The 20,232-nt window shown below is 41.7% G+C and overlaps 1 pseudogene across 1 annotated transcript; it reads left to right on the top strand.

Annotated features, from left to right (window-relative positions):
* The first annotated feature begins 3,208 nt into the window (after positions 1–3,208).
* Positions 3,209–3,612, top strand: LOC309961697 (cyclin-dependent kinase 2-associated protein 1-like; annotated as a pseudogene). The gene has a single exon. The product of its transcript is annotated as a cyclin-dependent kinase 2-associated protein 1-like (transcript).
* Positions 3,613–20,232: the final 16,620 nt, after the last annotated feature.

Raw genomic sequence — 20,232 nt, 5'->3', positions numbered from 1 at the left:
CTCAGTCTCCTCACTTTCTAGATTAGGAGCCTGAGTGCAGTCCAGAGAGGTGAAGAGGTTCACCAGAATCACCTGGCTGCACACGGAAAGCTGGAACTGCAATTTAGATATCTTGATTTCTAGGAAGCTATCTACCCAAGAGTCTTACCAGACACAGATTTGTTTCTTTTTTTATACCCAATCCCAAGTATTTAGCATTCCCAGAGCATTCCAAATGGGTGAACCATAGCAAAGAACTCAGTGTGATCCAAAGCACTGATTTCTGGTGTTTCTTCAAGGGTGTTTTTGGCTTTCAATCTGTTAACCATAAGGAATATTGAATTTAGCAAAATACATCGAAGTTTTCTACGCAACATGTTAAGAACAGCTGAAACCAATTAAATGCTAATCAATTTTACCCTGTCTGATGCAGAATGGAAAAAATGTTCCAGAGGTCTCTCCACCCTGAGATGTTCTTGGCAATGGGTCTCTGTGCTGTGGGCCCCCTCCCATCTCTTAGTCATGTACACTCAGAAGAGGAGACCTGGCCAACTCCCTTCAGTACTGGGAGGAGAGTAGAACCCAGCACAGACTTTCCCTTGAAATGAAAGTTCATCTTGGGAAAAGAAGTCTGCAGACTCTGGGACAATGCACATCACGACTGTGAGAATAGAAGGGACTGAGGAAGGCAGTGAAGTCCAGCCACATCTATCAATCCTCTGTGACCACCTCGTGGAGTTTACTGAGGTCTCTATTACCTTATCTCCTGATGCTGCTTTCCCCAGACCCCACCTTCCTCTATGAGAAATAGGCAGCGAAGCAGACGATGTCCAAATATGACAAACTGGGGTTTGAATTTTGGCTCTGCAATTAATAGATGTGATGTTAGGCAAGTTATTTAAGCTCTCCTGGCCTCAGTTATTTACTTATTGGTTAAAATTGAGTAGTAATGCCAACTTTTAGAAATTAAATGAGTAATGTTTATAGAGTATCTGATACATAGAGGATGAGCAACAGGTCTTCTAATTAATTATTCATAAACTCTCTTTCCTACATTCAAGTCATTTCAGTCACTTTTCTATCAGCCTCGTTCAGTGTCTCACAGTGTGTATGTGTATCTGTCTGTCTGTCTGTCTGTTGACTATCCTGCTCTATCTGTCCTGGGGACAGCTGGATGAGAATATGTGTATTAGGAAGCCACAAGCCAAAGGGTCCTGATCCACTGCTTGTGTGCAGAACTGGGAACATATCACCCTCGACTTTGCACAGGGTTCTGTGTCCAGGGTAACTATCATCTTCTATCCCCAAGGTCTGAAATTCAGGGCCTCTAGAAGATACCCAACATTCTCCAATTCACAGCATCAGTCTAAACGTATATATTTTTGAATATGTTAACTTTCATGATCCTATGTCTGTAAAAATATCTACATGGGTAGATAAACATATGTATCAAATTATATCTTTATTTTATTTACTTAACTTTTTATTTAAATAAACTCACCTCTTGATTAATTAATTATATTTATATTATTAATTAATCTAAAATATTTTACCAACTTTGTGCTTTTACTCTTTTGTATTTGTGTAAAGGGTAGGAGTGAGAAGGGGGGAAATGATGTACCTAAGTCAAATCACCAAGTGTTTATTAAGACTTCAAAGAGACCCAGTGACTTCTGCTTCCAAGAAGATGGAGGAAATGTAATTTTCCCTATTGCTCCCGCTAAGCACAACTGAAAACCCTGGACATAAAATATAAAACAAATATAAGAAACCTCAGAAAGGTGGAGAGAGGACAAGACTTCTGGACCCGAGGAATGGCATGGTGGCAAATTCCCTGGGTTTTCTCTTTGCCTTGCACAGACTGTTATGATCCCCCAGTCTGAGGTTCTGTTCTTTTTTTTTTTACGTCTATTTTTTTCTCTATTGTTCAGATTGGGTGATTTTTATGGTTCTTTTATTTCACTATTTCTTTCCTTTGAAAAAAAAGTGAACAGCATCTCAGACTGTGGGATCATAACAAAAGATTTAACATTTGTGTCATCAACGTCGCAGAAGAGGAGAAAGAGGATATGGCTGAACAATTATTGAGAGAAATAATAACTGAAAACTTCCCAAATTTGACAAGAGACATATATTTCCAGGTTCAAGAAGCTGAGCAAACTCCAAACAGGATAAACCTAAGAAACCCATGCCAAAAACACATTATAATTAACCTTCTGAAAACTAAAGACAAGGAAAACTTGAAAGAAGCCAGAGAAAAATTACACCTTATCTATTGTAGAAAAATGACTTGTATAACAGCAGATTTCTCGTTAGAAATCATGAAGGCCAAGGGGAAGTGGCATAATGTTTTTCAGATGCTGAAAGAAAAGAACCTTCAACCCAGAATCCTGCACCCAGTGAAAATATCCTTCAGGAGTGAAGGGGAAGTCAAGACATCTCAAGTGAAGGAAAACTAAGAGAATTTGTCACCAGACCCATGTTAAAAGAATGGCTAACTGAGGTTCCCTAAACAGAAAGGAAACAAAGAAGGAAACTTGAAATATCAGCAAAGAAGAACATAATAAGCGAAATTATGGTAAATACAATGGAATTTTCTTCTCCTCTTGAGTTTTCAAAATTATCTTTGACAAAGCAAAAAAATTATAACACTGTCTGATTTGGTTCTAAATGTAAAATATTTAAGACAATTATATTATAAATGGGGGAGGGTGAAGTACACAGAGGGAGGTGACACTTCTCTAACATTACTCAAACTGGTAAAACGATGACACCAAAAGACCAGTGAGTTAGGTAGATACAATACTTAGAGCAACTATTTAAAAAGCTATGCAAAGAGATACACTCAAAAACACCACAGATAAATCAAAATGGAATTCTAAGAAATGTTTAAGTAACCTACAGGAAGGCAAGAAACAAACAAACCAGAGAAACAAAAACAGAGAGAAAACAAAAATAAAATGGAAATAATAAAAAGTGTTCAGGAGCTCAGTGGGCGCCCAGGTGTACAAACCAGCACACAAAATGCTGGGCTTGCTAAGCCACCACTACTACCTGCCAGTAGGCCCAGCTTCACCGCTACCACACTCACAGGCCTGCGCCTGGCTGCAGCCAAGTGCCATCCATCACTGATGGGGGAGGGGAGGCATGTTTTCCAAACTAAACTTGACTGCACAGGCCCATGGTCTCACTCAACAAGGTTGGAAACGTCCACTCACCTTTTACCTTCATGGTAATATCCTTACAGTACTACCAGCTGCTGAGTGACTACAGGCCACCACCCCTAGGCTACACCCAGGGAACTGGGAACAGCCAAGTACCTCAGAGCAAATATGCAGAGCGGCTGACCATCATAAAGGGTTGGGGAAAGTGATCAGACCCACCTACACTGAGGCATCATCCACCCTAGAGGACTGGTTAGGGCGTGCTTGGTTGAAACAGAACACAATGCCAGACCCTAGTCACCTTGTTAGTTTTGAAAGGTTTTCCTTTTTTTTTTTTTTTTTTTTTTTTACAAGATGGGAGGTTACACTCGTCTCTTCTGTCCAAAAGAAACATGTTTTCAAAATAGTAACAGTTTGAATTTTTCTCCCCTTTTCCCTCTCATGGTTCATTAGGCTCTGAACCCATAGAAGAGATTTTGCAGTTAATTAGAATTTGCATTTTAAGTAGTTAGGAACTAGTCGGGTTTTTTTAAAGCATCGATTAAAAAGATGCACATAAAAGTTGTTATCTACTCTTCTGGCAAACTGTAGCTTGCCTCCAAGATGCCAGTATGTCACTTTAATCTTCTCTGTTGAATTCATTTATGTAGCCCAAATTCTTCCTTGTTCCTTTTCATAAGCCAATACCACTCTATGGATTTTGTTTTTAATGAATACTGACAGCTCACTTTATTTTTTAAAATTTTTATTTTATTGACAGCTGTACAGTATAGATTCTACATAATAGAACTTCCTTTTTGCTTAAGCACTTGCATGGCTATCAATGCTTTGAAGTCAGTTTAAAAAGTCACAATTTATAAATACAGAAAAAAGAGCAATCAACCCAACAGCAATTTTTGTACCAAGACTGTCTGTAGATTTCAGTACTGTCTTTACTGTAAGCTGATCAAAACATCTGGAAAAAAAGACTAAAACTGCTTTCATCTTCGTGTGTACTTATTATTTGACATAAAAAACTTATTTTCATTAACAAAAAATTAAAATAAATGGAAGATTAAGGCCCCTAACATATTAATAATTACTAAACACAACTGGTCTAAATACACCAATTAGAAGACAGAGATTGGCAGACCAGATTTAAAAACATGACCCAGCTTATATGCTGTCTATAAGAGACTCACTTCAATTATGATGATATTGGCAGGTTGAAAGTAAAAGTATGGAAAAAGATATACTATGCAAACATTAATTAAAGGAAAGAAGGAATATTAGTAACAAATAAAGTAGACATCAAGCAAAGAAACTTACTAGAGACAGAATGGGACACTGTATAATGAGTCAATCCATCAGGAAGATAGAGTAATCTTAAATATGTTTGCACCAAGCAACAGTGCTGCAAAAACCAATAGAACTGAAAGGAGAAATAGAGGAATTCTGAAGGAAGAGCAGATTTGAATCACTAGAGATTTAGAAACCAGAAAACATGACAGGACCGGAAATCAGTAAAGATGGACTTTGTACAGATGGGCCAGGCTGGGCCCCGTGAGAGACAGAGTCAGCTACATGTGATGGCACCTGAGGATTCTGGCAGAGTGTGGTATGCAAGATGATTTCAGGAGGCATATCACTGAAGGTTTTTTTTTTTTACTTTATACCTAAGTATTTTAACGTTATTAGGGAGAAAAATACTTGGACACAGAAGGTAGAAACATGTTTGCACAGGCCACCTAGATTAACACTTTGCCATGAATTTTTCAGACCTTCATGTACTAAACATTTCACCATGACTTTTTGGAAGTAGGGATAGTAAGAATAACTGCTCCTATCGTCTTTCCCATAGTGGTCTTGGTAGGTTATCATTCCCACATTGAGATTGCATCCAAATTGGCATGGGCTGTCAAGGTGTCCCAACTGTGTCATACCACCAAGCAGGGGCACCACCCACTCTTAACCAAGGAAGCATCTAAGCTTAGTGGTAACATCAGTCACCAACTGGCCAATCTTGAACCTAGACCAAGGAGTTTTTCACATGTTTAAAATAAACTCTTTTCTTGTATGCATTTGAAAACAAAATTATATTTACTACTTGGTTGTCATTTTTTATTTTAATTTTTTAAAATATAACTTTTGTTTTTGCAGTTTGTGTCTCAGCAGTACGTTGAACAAGTATGACTGAGACACAATCAAAATTCAACTTAACGTTTTGTTTCCCAGGTCCCCTTTAAACTTGATCCAGTGGGAAAGCTTTTTTTTTTTTTTAACTACCACTGGATAATATCCCAGCAGGCCCACTGTCTTTTTTTCCACTAGCTCGCTCTTAGGTAAAAGGCAGTCTTACAGTCTTTTCTGTTCTAACTCAGTTTTAATCTGCTGACTTGAATGTCAAGTCCTAGATATTAGCCAACTCTTCAACCTCCTCCCTTGCCTCCTGGGCAAGGCCTCTACTCGACAGCTGCCTGCCTTCCAGGAAGGCAGTGTGGTTGGCTTCTGCTCTTTCCACTCGCTTCCTCCTTCATTTGTTAGCTGCTATTCTACTTCTTCCCAGGTTAGAAAAGGGGAGGTCAGAGAGAAGAGAGGTAAAGGCGCTAGGACAGTATTTTCTGGCTGGTGGCTGAGGGCTCTCTTGGCCAAGTAGGTCACACCTGAGTTCTTCTCGCCTGGGCACTTTCACGTAGATTTCTATCTCTCCCTGTGGCGGGGCACTTAAGTATTGCTAGTCCTTTCACAGCCCCTAAAAAGACAGCATTCCCCTCTAGCTTCTTTTTGCTGGAGTTCCTCCAGGACCCTAGATGATCTGACGCAACTTCTCTTTATCCCAAATGGCCCACCTCTGGTCCATGGGAAACAGTAACACCTTCCTTGTCCCCAAAACACTGGGAATGCAGCCCACTCCTAACACAGCCACTTCTATCCTTCCTTAGGCAGGAGTTGGTTGCAATTACTCCATCTCCCCTAACAGCGGGGAACATATTCCATAGCTCTCTGTGTGGTCCCAAGGAAACTTGTCACTCTAAGTTTGAAGAAGAGGCAGTACCCCCTTTCTTGGGTCTCTACTATAGCACCAGACCTGCCCTGAAAGATCCTCCACAAATCCTCCTCTCCCTTCACACTTTGACTCATTTTAAATATCATTGATCTGGCTAAGGGGTACAAAAATCATGGAACCAGTTCTCCACAATTTCCTATGTAAACTTGCATATGAGGAGTCCATCTTACACTAACTTTGGCAATATATGCTGCATATTACATTGGAGCCTCAGTCAAAAACCATGGTTGGAAACCACATTCTAACATCCTGCTATATTTATTTGTATGATTACTTTCTATTTAAGGAAAATGATATCAGTTTTCATTTATGATAGAGTTTATTTTTTAAATTAATGTATTTATAGCATGAGTTGATATTTTTAACTATTAAGTGATAAAATACAGGAGGTAACATAGATAAGGCTAAAACACAGAGACAGTATATCAGTAATAGTCATCATAGATTATAAATCTAAGGTATTTTATAGAGATTAATTCAGTAGAAGTGAGAAGAATACATTGGAGGAAGGGGAAAATGGGATTTTTCCCATAAATCCCATAAATCCCCAAAATACAAATACACAATCATGAAGAAGACAATAGATAGCACAGGGAACATTTGGGTATAGAATGCCTTCTGAGAGTTAAGGTATAACATGGGCTGCAGTGTACTATTATGTCCTTTGTTTGCCATATTCTCTGACTTTTGAGGAAACTGCCCTGTCCCTCCCAAATGCATATAAAATAAAAGCAGTACATTCAAAGGGACCTCAGTCCTTAGCCACAGTTGATTGTTCCAGGGCAGGAAATTGACTGGAGTTTGGCTAATTATACTCCTTCCTTAGGAATTTGGAATTAGGACCAACAGATTACAACTCAGTTTAACTATCCTGCAGGAATGGATTAACCATTAGTGTGCTGGCAAATTGTATTTCTGAACTTGTGAAATGGACAGCCCTCCTCTCAGAGCCCGATGATATGTGTTACCCAAACTCGTGAAAACTAATGAGTGAAAAAACCAGAACTCTGATTTTTATATTTATAATGAGAAATATAATGATCCAACAAACTAGATACTTTGGCATACAGATCAGCATATCCTGTCACTGCTTAATCTACATAAGCAGCCAAGTTATTGGAAAGTTCTTTGAAATCAGAACAAGGGATGCTGGCTCAGTGAGCACAGTGGCTGGTGTCTGGACCACAATAACATGATGCATCCATCCCATCTCCTCCAGGGGGATATGCAACCTTGGGGGGGTCACATCCTGTGTTCTTTGTATCTGGGGGCCTTTTATTCCACTCCATGCTGAAAATACTTTGTCATACCATTGCCAGCTAACACCACTTTAAATTGGCATTTTGTTTTTTAAATATGCCAAATGTGGGAGGCTATATAATAGTTCCCGAAAAGATATCCACATCCTAATCCCTCGAATCTGAATATTACCTTATATGGCAAAAGAGGTCTTTGCAGATGTGATTACATTAAATATCTGGATTATCTAGGTGGGCCTAAATGCAATCACAGTGTCCTTTTAAGAGTAGGGAGATTTGATGCACAGACAGAAGATGGGGAGGCAACATGACCCCAGAGGCAGAGATTGAAGTGACTGATGTGGGCACAAGTCAAGAAACTGTGACAGCCACTAGGAGCTGGAAGAGGTAAGAAGCAGATTCTCTCCTAGAGTTTCTGGAAGGAGCACGGCCCTGGAGTGAGCATGGCCCTGCTGACACCTTGATTTTATCCCAGTGATACTGATTTTGGACTTCTGGTCTCTAGGACTGTAAGAAAATAAATCTCTGATTTTTTTAAGCCACCAAGTTTGTGGTAATTTTTTACAGTAGCCACAAGAATATAGTACACCAATAATGAATGGTTTCAGCTTGAGAGTCACCCTTTCTCTTACAGATGACTTTACATGACTGAATTCTGATTCATTATGTGTGTGAAGTAAAAGAAACTGACCTTAGTGACCATAAGCAGAAAAAGCAATTTGTAATAAGGGTCTGGGGGAGTCTCATGAAGCCTGGAGGCAGGAGTGCAGCTGGACCTCAAGAACAGATAGAACTAGGCAACCTGGGAATTCTCTTTCACAGCCTCTCATCTCTGCTCCTTTCTGAGAATCTCTCTGCTTCGCCGTCTCTCTTGCACCAGTCAGGCTTTCTCTGTTGCTCAGCCTGCATAGCAGGTAATGGCTTCTTCCTCCAAAAGCTCTCAGCCGTAAATTTTGTTTTCTCAGCTGTTAAATGAAAAAGTCGGATAATATGCTCTGCAAGCTCCCTCTGGCTCTAAAATTTGATGGAATTCTATTGAGTCCTGTGTGGTAAGTGATGGAAGGAATGGAAAGTCAACGACGGTGGGTGTGAGGGAGCAGAAGTGCCACAGAGAAGGTAGCTACAGGGTGAGGCTCAGGGTACGGAGTGGGAATCTCTTAGGGCCCAGTGAGCTCACAGGCTTGGGCAACTGGAGAAGAGATTCTGACAGGCGGCTTGAGGAGGGGGTTCACTCTGACACCATAGTTTTAAGCAGGCACTATCCACTCATACCTAATGGCTGACAGAAACTCTAGCTAGGTAGTTGCTTACCTCTAGTTAGCATCGATTATTTATGAATTCCTTCCCCTCATTTTATAGGAGGAAACTTTCATTTTTTAATAGAAATGGGTCATACTGCCCCAGTCTATATGTGTGTTCCCTCAGAGCACTTCGTATGGCTTTGGAGGAAAGTTCAGTCTGGGCTGGGAACCACAGTGTGACAACTAGACACATCTTTGCCCATGCCCTTAACCTAGATAATCACACCTGCTCACATGACACCTCCTCTGGGACCCTTTCACTGACTCTGTCTTATTAGGAGCACCCCTTATATGTACCCAGAGCCCCCCTTACTTGTTATTAAGCTTATCACCCTGGCTGGCAGTCAGCTATTTACTTCACAACCCTGTGGTTCCAAAGTGTGCCTTTTCCACGTACATCTCCTGTGCCTATCACAGAGCATGGAACATGGTAGAGACCCCACAAATGTTGAACGATGAGAAGGTCAGGTGTCCATTTACCCACCTTAATTATGTTGGTCTTCTGACAGAAACCACTGGCCCCTTCCACGTTTCCTGCTTTCAAATTGTGACCCCTTTTATATTATAATGAACATTTAATCATGAGATATAGTGAAAAGTGAGATGCTTACTACCCTAAACAGGGAGAAGTCGATGTTTTCTTAGATTAGCCTGATTTTTTGTCCACAAATATCTAAATGAAGTTTTTTTTTTTTTTTAACATGGCAAATGTTCAGGGAAACATAGGAAGGGATATAGGGAGGAAAACCAGCCCTTCCTGCTCTCAACTTAGACCCTGAAGGGAAGCCTTCTAAGCATCCTCCCAGTATTGTTACAGGATGACATGCACTGACCCACTCCGAGTTCCCCTTGTGGCTTTATTTCTCACGTTCCTATAGTTTGGAAAGCAGAGTGAATTCATTTTGAGACTTCAGCTTAATGTGCAACATTCTAATGATTAAATCCATCTAGAGAAACATCACTCATTGCCTGACTGAGGTTATTGTTGTGTGGTTAGCACATATTTTCTGAGCATGAAAGGAAAGGGTTGATGTGTGGAGCCTCCGAAGAAATATTTTACTTGGCACCTGCTCCAACTGCTTCCTCAGGACCACTCCACCCCCAGGCAACCTACCTTCTCTCAGAGGTCTCAGTTCCTATCCAGAGCCTCAGGAGTTTAAAGGAGCCATGAAGCACCCCGGGGAGGGGCTCCCACTCAGGAAGGAGTGGGATTTTCCATGAAATTAGGCGAATTAATTTCCCATGAAATTAGGCGAAGGAAAGAGACTCCATTTTACACAACTGGGAGTATGACTTCCTTTTTTTTAAAATACTAAGCAGCATAGACATAACTACTGCTTCTGTCAAGGCTGCACTGCTACTTCCAATACCAAAGTGAGTGTCTGGGTTGGAGGAAGAGGATGGAAGTGTAGGCGAGGTCGTGAGGCAATGAGGAAGAACCCCCTCGCTTGACTCTACAGAGCCAGGCCTTTGCCGATGTGCACACATTGACATGCTGCCCTTCCAATGCTTCTTGTCACTCTAGACCAGTGGTTCTCAACTGGGAGCAACTTTGCTCTCCAGGCAACATCTGACAAAGTCTGTGGACATTTTTGCTTGTCACAACTTGGGAGGTGTTACTGGGTCTAGTGAGTAGAGTTTAGGGATGCTGCTAGACATCCTATAGTGCACAGGACAGCCCCCTACAACAAAGAATTATCCAGCCCCAAATGTCGATAGTGCCCTGCTCTAGGCACTTTGACTTAGTGACCTTATTCCTGTCCACGGCAGCAACCGTTTTTCCGAACTCCAGCCCAGAACAGCCTCCCGAGCTTCTGCCTTACACAACTGACTGCTTGGCGGGTATCTTTACCTGGAGGTCTCAAAGGCTCCTCAAACGCAACAGGCCGAAAACTCATCTTTATTCTCGTTCAACAAACATAAAGAAGCACTTGCTACATGATAGGCGCTATACTCATGGTGGAAATATAGCAGTAAAGAAGATAGGCTCTCCGCCACCTTAAAAATTCTTGTTTGGTGGAATGTCTAAGCAGTCAAATAGGCAATTATAATACTGAGTGAAAAGTGATCATTAATTCAACAGAAGACTAGGCTTTAGAATTGGTGGGAACTAACACTCAAATATATAGATGGTATGCAAATTCCACTCTACTGTTGTAGGTTTACAGGATACAACTGTCAGCAAAAGGATAAGAGATATCAACTAGAGATGCTTGATAAGTACAAATTCTTGGATCTCCTCTGGACCCTCCTGACACACACTTTCTGTTGGTGACCAACAGTGGCCAATCTGGGATGGGTGTTGGGAGATGGAGTCCTGTCAGGGAATAGAAAGCTATGAACTCAGGGCACGTTACCCTGAATGTGCTTAATAACCTGCATTGGTTATAATTTCTGTTTTATTTTTTCCTCTGCACGTCAAGGTTCAAGATATAATTTCTTACCCTGCCACAAGTGCCATGTTTTTGCCTTATCCAGAGGCTATATAATAATAAATAGACTCTACACATGGGCCATGGCACTGTTTTTACATAAATCACATTTAGCTTGAGGACGTGGAGGATCATTTAACTACTATAACATAGGCTTAGAAGGATTAAATGTGGCAGACTATTAAATGGTGCTTTAAAAGGGAGAATCTAACTCACGCTTGGAGGTTAGGGAAGGACTCCTGGAAGAAGTATCTCTAAGATATGACCTGAAATACCAGGAAAAGTTATACAGATGAAGGTTATGGTAGTTTGTGTGTTCCTGGAGACTTTCACTTTTCTCAGTGAATTTCTCTGGATGCCATAATTTAGATACCTACCCTCACTCTTGGCCCTGGCCCTCTGTAGTCCCAGCTTTCTTCTCTTCCCCAACACCCTGCCCTACTGCTGAGGTCCCCACTGCCTTACAGTTGGACCTGCCTACATACAACCTGGTTGAGACCACATTTTTTTTTTTTTTTAAGTGTGTGGGTTTATTTCTGGGCTCTATATTCTTTTTTCTTTTTTTTTTGGCTGCATTGAGTCTGTTGCTGCGTGCAGGCTTTCTCTAGTTGCAGTGAGCAGGGCCTATCTTTTGTTGCAGTACACAGGCTTCTCAATGCAGTGGCTTCTCTTGTTGCGGAGCATGGGCTCTAGGCACGTAGGCTTCAGTAGTTGTGGCACGCAGGCTTAGTAGTTGTGGCTTACTAGCTCTAGAGCACAGGCTCAGTAGTTGTGGCGCACAGGCTTAGTTGCTCCGCGGCATGTGGGATCTTCCCAGACCAGGGCTGAAACCCAGGTCCTCTGCATTGGCAGGTGGATTCTTAGCCACTGAGCCACCAGGGAAGTCCTGAGACCACATCTTTACTCCCCAATACCAGGTTTCTCACCTGCATCATTCCCCTCAAGAATGTAGCACCTCAAATTACCAAAGGTATATTGTTCCAGAAACAAGTTGATTAGAGTTCATTGCATTTATTGGTCTGTCTCTCACCTGTTTCCCCTTCTAAAGTAGTTCTCAAGTGTGTCTTCATATTTGAATAACATGAAGTTTTAAAAACTACTAATGTCCCCAGAGATTCTTAATTAGTATAGGATACAGCCTGAGCAGCAGGAGTTTTTAAATCTTTCCAGGTGATTCTAATATGCAGCAAATTCTGAGGACCACAAAGCCAATCCACGCCTGCTGGGCCCACAGCACAGAAGCAGTGATCTGATTTCTATGACCCCACACCTGCACTCTGCCCAAATCTGCCAGGTGTGTGCCTTTTCCATCTGTTTCCAGTAGTCCTGCCTGGGCTAACACAGAATTGTCCATTCATAATGCTCGACTTGCAACAGTGTTATTGATTCCCCCCCAAAACAGGGTCTCTTCAGTTTCCTCAACAGCCTTCCCATCCACTCCATTCTACCCAAGTGCAAACTTACTTCTGCTTCCCCCACAGCAAAGGACTGTTTATTTTCTTATCGTGTTCCCCTGTGTATTAGTTTATGACTGCTGTAGCAACTTACCACAAACTTACTGGCCTAAAACAACACACATTTATTCTCTTACAGTTCTGAAGTTCAGAATCTGAATTGGGTTTCACTGGGCTATCCTCAAGGTGTAGGCAAGGGTGCATGCCTTCTGGAGGCTCTAGGGGAGAATTCATTCCCTGGCCTTTTCCAGCTTCAAGAAGCTACCCACATTCCTTAGCTTGTGGCCTCTTCCTTCATCTTCAAAGCCAACAGCATAGCATCTTCTAATCTCTCTCTCTATCTGACCTTGCTTTCATCATCACATCTCCTATTCCCTAGTGATTACATTGAGCCAACTTGGATAACCCAGAATAATCCTTTATCTCAAGGTCCTTAATTATAACTGCAAAGCCTCTCCTACCATGTAACGTAACATATTCACAGGTTTCAAGAATGAGAACTTGAACATCTTTGCAAGGCCATTATTTACCTACCATTCTATGTTTGAGGCAGTCATCTTTTTGTAATCTGTCAGCTTTCCATTATCTAGAGGTTCTGAGAGCCTAGAAGATGTGGACATTGTAACAGGACTTCAGTTTGCAATAAAATGAGAAGGTTGGATTACGCTAACACGGTGGACGGTGGTGGTAGCAGTGGTGGTTTTGCCCCCCAGGGGATACTTGAGAATGTCTGAAGACATTTTTAGTTGTCACAAGTATGTATGGGAGTGCTACTGGCATCTAGTAGGTAGAGGCCAAGAATGCTGCTAAACATCTTACAATGCCCAGGATAGTCTCCTAAAACAAAGAATTATCTTTGCTCAAAATGTCAGTAGTGCCAAAGTTGAGGAACACTGAACTAGACCATTCCTACTCAGAGTGTATTCAGTGGACCAGCAACCTTGATGTGACCTAGAAGCTCTTTAGAAATGCAGAATCTCAGGCACCAGGCTGAGAAAATGCATTTTAACAAGATTCCCAGGTGATTCCTGTACCTATTTTGAGCAGCCCCGACTAGAGCAGTGATTCTTAACCCTGCCTGCACATTAGCATCACCTGGGATGTTTTGAAAAAAGACACTGATGCCTGAGTCCAAACACATACCAGTTAAATCAGAAACTCTGGGTGGGGGCGGGGCGGGGGCAGTGGTGAACCAGGAACTAGTGTTTGTTAAAAGCACTCCAAATAATTGTAATGTGCAACCAAGATTGAGAACCTCTGTTTTATGATCACTAAAGCTTTGTTATTCAAAGTGTGGCTGGTAGACAAACAGTATTAGCATCACGGATGAACTTCTCAGAACTGCAGAATCTTAGGCCCCATCCCAGACCTCTCAAATCAGAATCTGCATTTAAACAAGATCCGAGGTGATTCGTATTCATATTAAAGTTTAAGATGCACTGCTAAAATTCCTTCCAGCCTGAATTTGTCAATGTTCTCCAGAAAAACAGAACCAATAGGAAGTACAATATATATATAGAAGGAGATTTATTATAAGGAATTGGTTCACATGATGATGGAGACTAACAAGTCCCAAGATCTGTGGGGTGAGTCCACAAGCTGGAGACCTGCAGAGCCGATGGTGTAGTTCCAGTCTGAAGGCTAGCAGGCCCAAGACCCAGGAAGAACCGATGTTTTAGTTCTAGTCCAAAAGCAGGAAAAAGCTCATGTCCCAGTTCAAAGGCTGTCAGGCAGGAGGAATTCTCTCACTCAGGAGGAAGTCAGCATTTTTGGTCTATTCAAGCCTTCAACTGATTTGGATGAGGCCAGCCCACATTAGGGAGAGCGCTCTTCTTTACTCTATCTACAGATTCAAATGCTAATCGCATCCAAAAACACCCTCACAGAAACACCCAGAATAATGCTTGACCAAATGTTTGGGCACCCATGGCCCAGTCACGTTGATAGACAAAATTAACTTTCATACCACTTAAAAAATTCCAGGGCTTCCCTGGTGGCGCAGTGGTTGGGAATCCACCTGCCAATGCAGGGGACACGGGTTCATGCCCCGGTCCAGGAAGATCCCACATGCCGCAGAGCGGCTAGGTCCGTGAGCTGTGGCCGCTGGGCCTGCGCGTCCGGAGCCTGTGCTCCGCAACGGGAGAGGCCACAGCAGTGAGAGGCCCGTGTACCGCAAAAAAAAAAAAAAAAAAAAAAAAAAAAAATTCCATTTGCTTTCAAAGTATATAATTCAGGCTTCACTAAGCCCTCTCACTGTATCCCTACATGGAAGAAACTATTCAAAAATCCTGTTTAAACAATGCTCTTCTTTTTCAAAATACTGCATTTTTTGTGACTATATTTAGCTGTGCTGCTCATAGGTAACCGTTACATTTTAAGCAACTCACAGCTTGTTAGCTTCCAGGGACAAGGATTTCTAAACAAAGTAGTGTGTTGGAAAGCACTTTCCCCTGAGAGGCAGGGGTGTGGATAGCTGCCAGAAACTTGGCCAAAACTTGTTTAGGAAAGTGGGGTCTCTAACAGAGACACACCCAGATGGTGCCAAAGGGAGCAGAGCAATGAGTTACAGAGCAAAGAAAGGCTGGGAGGCAGCCCTGGCGACTCCACTTGAATTAGAATGAAGGACTTCAGAGAGCTGTTGGTGGAGGTCTGAATTTCCAGTGGTCAGTAGAGTCTGTCAGTCAAGTCTCAAAGTCGTTTGTGAGCAGCAAAACTTCACGTTTTCAGACTTCCTTGGTGGCGCAGTGGTTAAGAATTTACCTGCCAATGCAGGGGACACAGGTTTGAGCCCTGGTCTGGGAAGATCCCACATGCCACAGAGCAACTAAGCCTGTGCACCACAACTACTGAGTCTGCTCTCTAGAGCCCACAAGCCACAACTACTGAGCCAGCATGCGACAACTACTGAAGCCCGCACAACTAGAGCCTGTGCTCCACAACAAGAGAAGCCACCGTAATAAGAAGCCCACGCACCACAACGAAGAGTAGCCCCTGCTCGTCGCCAACTAGAGAAAGCCCACGCGCAGTATCGAAGACCCAATGCAGCCAAAACTTAATTAATTAATTTAAAAAATTCATCTCTCCATCTAAACAGGATGAGAATAATGGAGTGAGCGGGGGGATGGGGGAAACACATTTATCTTCTACAAAATGTAAAAAAGAAAGGAGAATTGGGATATCTTTATATTATCTAATTGAATCTTTGAAGTAGGAATTACTATATCCATTTTATAGAAGACAAAAATTGAGGCTTTGAGAGATTAAGCTACTTGTGCAAGGATATAGAGCTTAAAGTGGGCTAAGCAAAGCTTAAACACACAGTTTTCTCTAACTGCTGTTCATTATGCTGAAGGCAACAGTTATGGGTTGAATTCTGTGGCCCTCCATATGTTGAAGTCCTAACCCCTGGTACCTCAGAATGTAACCTTATTTGGAGATAGGGTCTTTATAGAGGTAATCAAGTTAAAATGAGGTCATTAGGATGAGTTCTAATCCAGTATGACTGATGTTCTTCTAAAAAGGGGAAATTTGGAAACAGACACACATAGAGGGAAGATGGTGTGAAGAGACATAGGGAGAAGATGGCCATTTGAAGCAAGGATAGAGGCACGGAACAGATCCTTCCCTCATGACCCTCAGAAGGAACCAACCCTGCCAAGACCTTGCTTGCAGACTTCCAGCCTCCAGATCTGCAAGATAATAAATGTCTGTTGCTGAAGCCACCCAGGTTTTGGTAGTTTATAACAGCAACCCTAGCAAACTAATATGGTAAATCTATAGTAAGGATTTAATCAAGAAAACAAAATCCACATCAGTTATTTTTACAGAAAGAATTTAACTGAAGAAACTGATTAAGCAGGTATTGCAGACTGAAAGGTAAAAGAGAATTCAGGAAGCAGCCACCATCTTAGGGCAAGGGGAAATGGGTTATCAGAATCTAGAAGCTTAGAAGAGTGGCCCTGCTGAGCTGGGGTTCAGACATGGGGGCTGCCTCTTAGTGCTGGTGCCTCTGGAGCTCAGAGGAAGGACCCGCCAAGCTGGAACTCGTCTCTGAGGAGATGGGGCCAGTGGCTGGGGCTGGCATCTCCAGGGGGATGGTTCAAAAGTGTGAAAAATATGGAAACCAGAACCCATTGTCATCGACATGATGAACACCGTTTCCTGGGGTGACACTGACAGGAACAGAAAGCAGAACAGTTCCAAGAATCTCCTCCAGCCTTCCAGTCTCCCTTTAGTATCCCCTATTGTCAGTGTCACAGGGAGCCAGCCAGTCAAGGAGAAGTGTGGCTTGAAGACATCTGTCTTATTATAAAGGTCTAGATGGTTTTCCTTCAAGAGGACCCTGCTCATCGTCCCTCCTTCAGTCCCATTACTAGTCAGCCTAGAACTTGGCAAAGCTTACCTGCACCATCTGGTATACCAGCACTTTATAAAATCCCTGAAACACATTTGTCATCACATTGCTCCTCTCCTCAAAAACTTTTAGTAACTCACTGTTGTCTCTATAACCCTATTTTCTCTCAACTTTGACCAGGCCCTCAGCCCTAACCAGCAATGATTTCACTTGTCACTACTAAATGCCCTTTCTCATTCTCCGTGTTGGCGACTCCACACACCTTCCACAGCTCTTTCTCCAGCCTATCCCCCTCAATCTCAGCAGTTGAGATAATTTGTCACAAAGAAAATGGGCCATCAGATCAGAGCCCCTCGATTTCTCTTTCCTCTTCCTCTAAACTCACCTATCGTGGCTGCAACTTTCCTTCTTCCTGCCTGGCCCAGAGGAAGAGATTTCAGTCCTCCTGTCTCAGGCTAACCTCCTCACCTCCCTGAGCCTCAACCCAATCCCTCCTGCCTCTCCCCAGGCCTTGCTCTTTTGTCTATATTTTTATAATCTCACCCTCTCCAAGAGCTACTTCCTATCCACCAAAAATATATCCAAGTCTTCTCCCATCTGAAAAAAAGGTTCCCCAAATCCACCTCCCTTTTCATGCTCTCATCCACACATATCTTCACTTCATCACTTTTCAGTCACTCCTCCACCTATGCATACTGGCATCTGTCACTATCACTCACCTAAACACCTTCCACTAAGGTCAGCAATGACCAAATAATCAAATTTATTTTGTACTCTCTTACCTGATCTCTTGGAAGGTTTTATGATGGTTTTTGTCTTGGTTTAAAATTAATACGCAGTCATTATAGACATTTGGGGGAATACAGAAAAGAATAAAATATAGTAATAAAAAAAAAGTTCTGAGGGGGTTCTGAGAAGGCGTGGGGCATTTATGAGACAACTGGGATTCTTGGAGTAAAAAATTAAAAAGGAGAATAGGAATTAAAAACTGTTCAGAGGTCACAAAATATTTACACTGAAGTCTCAACTATTGACATCTTTGGAGAATAGTTCTGGATAATCCAGCATTCTGAATACCTAATGCTCATCCCTTTAACCATCAAGACATTTGAATCTTATCACATAAGGCTAAAAATCTGTTTTAAAAATAACATACCCCCCTTCTTCAACAGAAAATAACATACAGAGTTTAATCTTTTATTGATGACTTAAGGTCATCATATGGTGAGTAGAAATAATAATAGAACTATATTTGTTTTCTGCCTATTATGTGCCAGGTCTGTGCTAGGTGTTTTGCACATATAACCTGAATGTAATCTCATATAATTTGCACACCTCATCTGTGTTTTGTAAATGGGCAAACTGAGGCTCAGAGAAGTGAAGGAGATTGTAAACTGCAGCCCACCTTCTAAGTGGCAGGGCCCTGTATTTGAACCTAAAGCCTTAGGTCCTTTCTGCTACACCAACCTGCTGCCTGGTGGGCAGGAGGTTGGGTTGGGGAGCGCTGGGTTCAATTCTGTACCTTCTTGGAGATCTTGGAAAAACCCATGGTCTGCTCTGTGACTAAACTACAAAACCTTAGATAGACTTTTTTCAGTAGAAAACAGATAACAGAGAAGTCAGTTCTTGGCTTCTGTGTTTCAAAATAGTCTTCATATTATTTTGCTAGGGCTGCCATAGCAGAACACTACAGACTGGGTGGCTTAAACAACAGAAAGTTATTTTCTCACAGTTTTGGAGCCTGGAAATCCAAGATCAAAGTGTTGGCAGGTTTGGTTTCATCTGAGGTCTCTCTCCTTTGCTTGCAGATAGCTGCCTTCTCTCCATGGCCTCATGTGACCTTTTCTCTGTGTGTGTGCATCACTGGGCGTCTCTGTGTGTCCTCATCTCCTCTTGTAAGGACACCAGTCAGATTGGACTAGGGCACACCCTAATAGCCTAATTTTAGCTTAATCACCTCTTTAAAGGCCCTTTCTCAGAAGACAGTTACATTCTAAGGTACTGGAGGTTGAGACTTCAACATATGAGTTTGGGGGAGACACAATTCAGCCCATAATAATCTTTGCAAAAAAGAAAAAAAAAAGTTTTGAGATCTAAAATCTTGCCTTTTAGTTATCAAATGCCAATGCGCCAAAAGATTTAGGGCATAAAATCATGTCACACTGTTATTATTATGTCATATTATTAAATTATGAATCCCATATTTCATACTTGGATTAGATTCCTCTGAATTTCCACTGAGCTCTAAGACACTGATCAATTACAGCTCTGGTTACAGAAACAAAAGAGAAATTTAAGACATGCTGTCTTTACACTGATGTCCCTAGACAGCACTGATGTTTTAAATGTTTATATCTGATTTTTGTTGTATTTCTGACTCTTCTGTTGCTATCATGCTAACAGCACTTTTTCTTACTGTTTGCAATATACAGCTAGATCCTCCTGTCACTTACCAACCCCAATCTAGCCTAGAAACTTGATAACTTGGGTGTGTTTGAATATGTAACAAGAACAAATAAGCTTTATTGGAGGCTTTAAGGGGCTTGCCTATGAACGAACTCTTTGGTGTATGTCTTCTGTGAAACCTGTTTTCGTGACTCTGAGACTTTGTTTGCTACTTCCTATCCCTAGCTGTGTTTTGATTAAGTCCAATCCAAGTTTCAGGTAGAAGAGATGTCACCATATAGTAGAACCTTTGCAAGGGAAAATCTTTTCCTCTTTCCACAGAGGAAAACCTTGAGCTTGGCAAGGGGAACACAGGGGTCTATTTAAATCCCCCAATTCATGAATACTCCACTGGCACACAGAGTGGATACTGTGACCCAATGTCTTCTCCTCCTACCCACCCACACACTTTCTGCTATCCTTTGTCCAATCTGCATTTGACCTAGACCTGAAGTTGTCATTGTCTCAGGGTAGATTTGTTACAACAAAATGCAAATAACAAGTCAGTTCTTAGCTTTGGGGTTTCAAATAGGCTTTGCAAGAAAAAAGGGTTTTGAGATCCCAAAGCTTGGCCTTTAGATATCAAAAGCTAATAACAAAAAAAATTCAGGGCATAAAATCATATCAAATTATATATTATTAAATTGTGAATCCCATGTTTCTAGGAGAGCAATATAGAAAGACTCTCTTTGTTGGTTCTGGTTATTTTGTAATTAAAGAAAACAACCAAATAAGCTATTTCTGTATAGGTACTCTAGTAAGAATAAAACACTATGTTTTAAAAGAAACTGTGCCATA

Source organism: Leucopleurus acutus (assembly GCF_964270905.1).
Source record: "Leucopleurus acutus genome assembly, chromosome: 5".
Lineage (NCBI taxonomy): Eukaryota > Metazoa > Chordata > Mammalia > Artiodactyla > Delphinidae > Leucopleurus > Leucopleurus acutus.
Note: the sequence above shows the minus strand (reverse complement) of the source record. Positions and strands in the feature narration are given on the sequence as shown.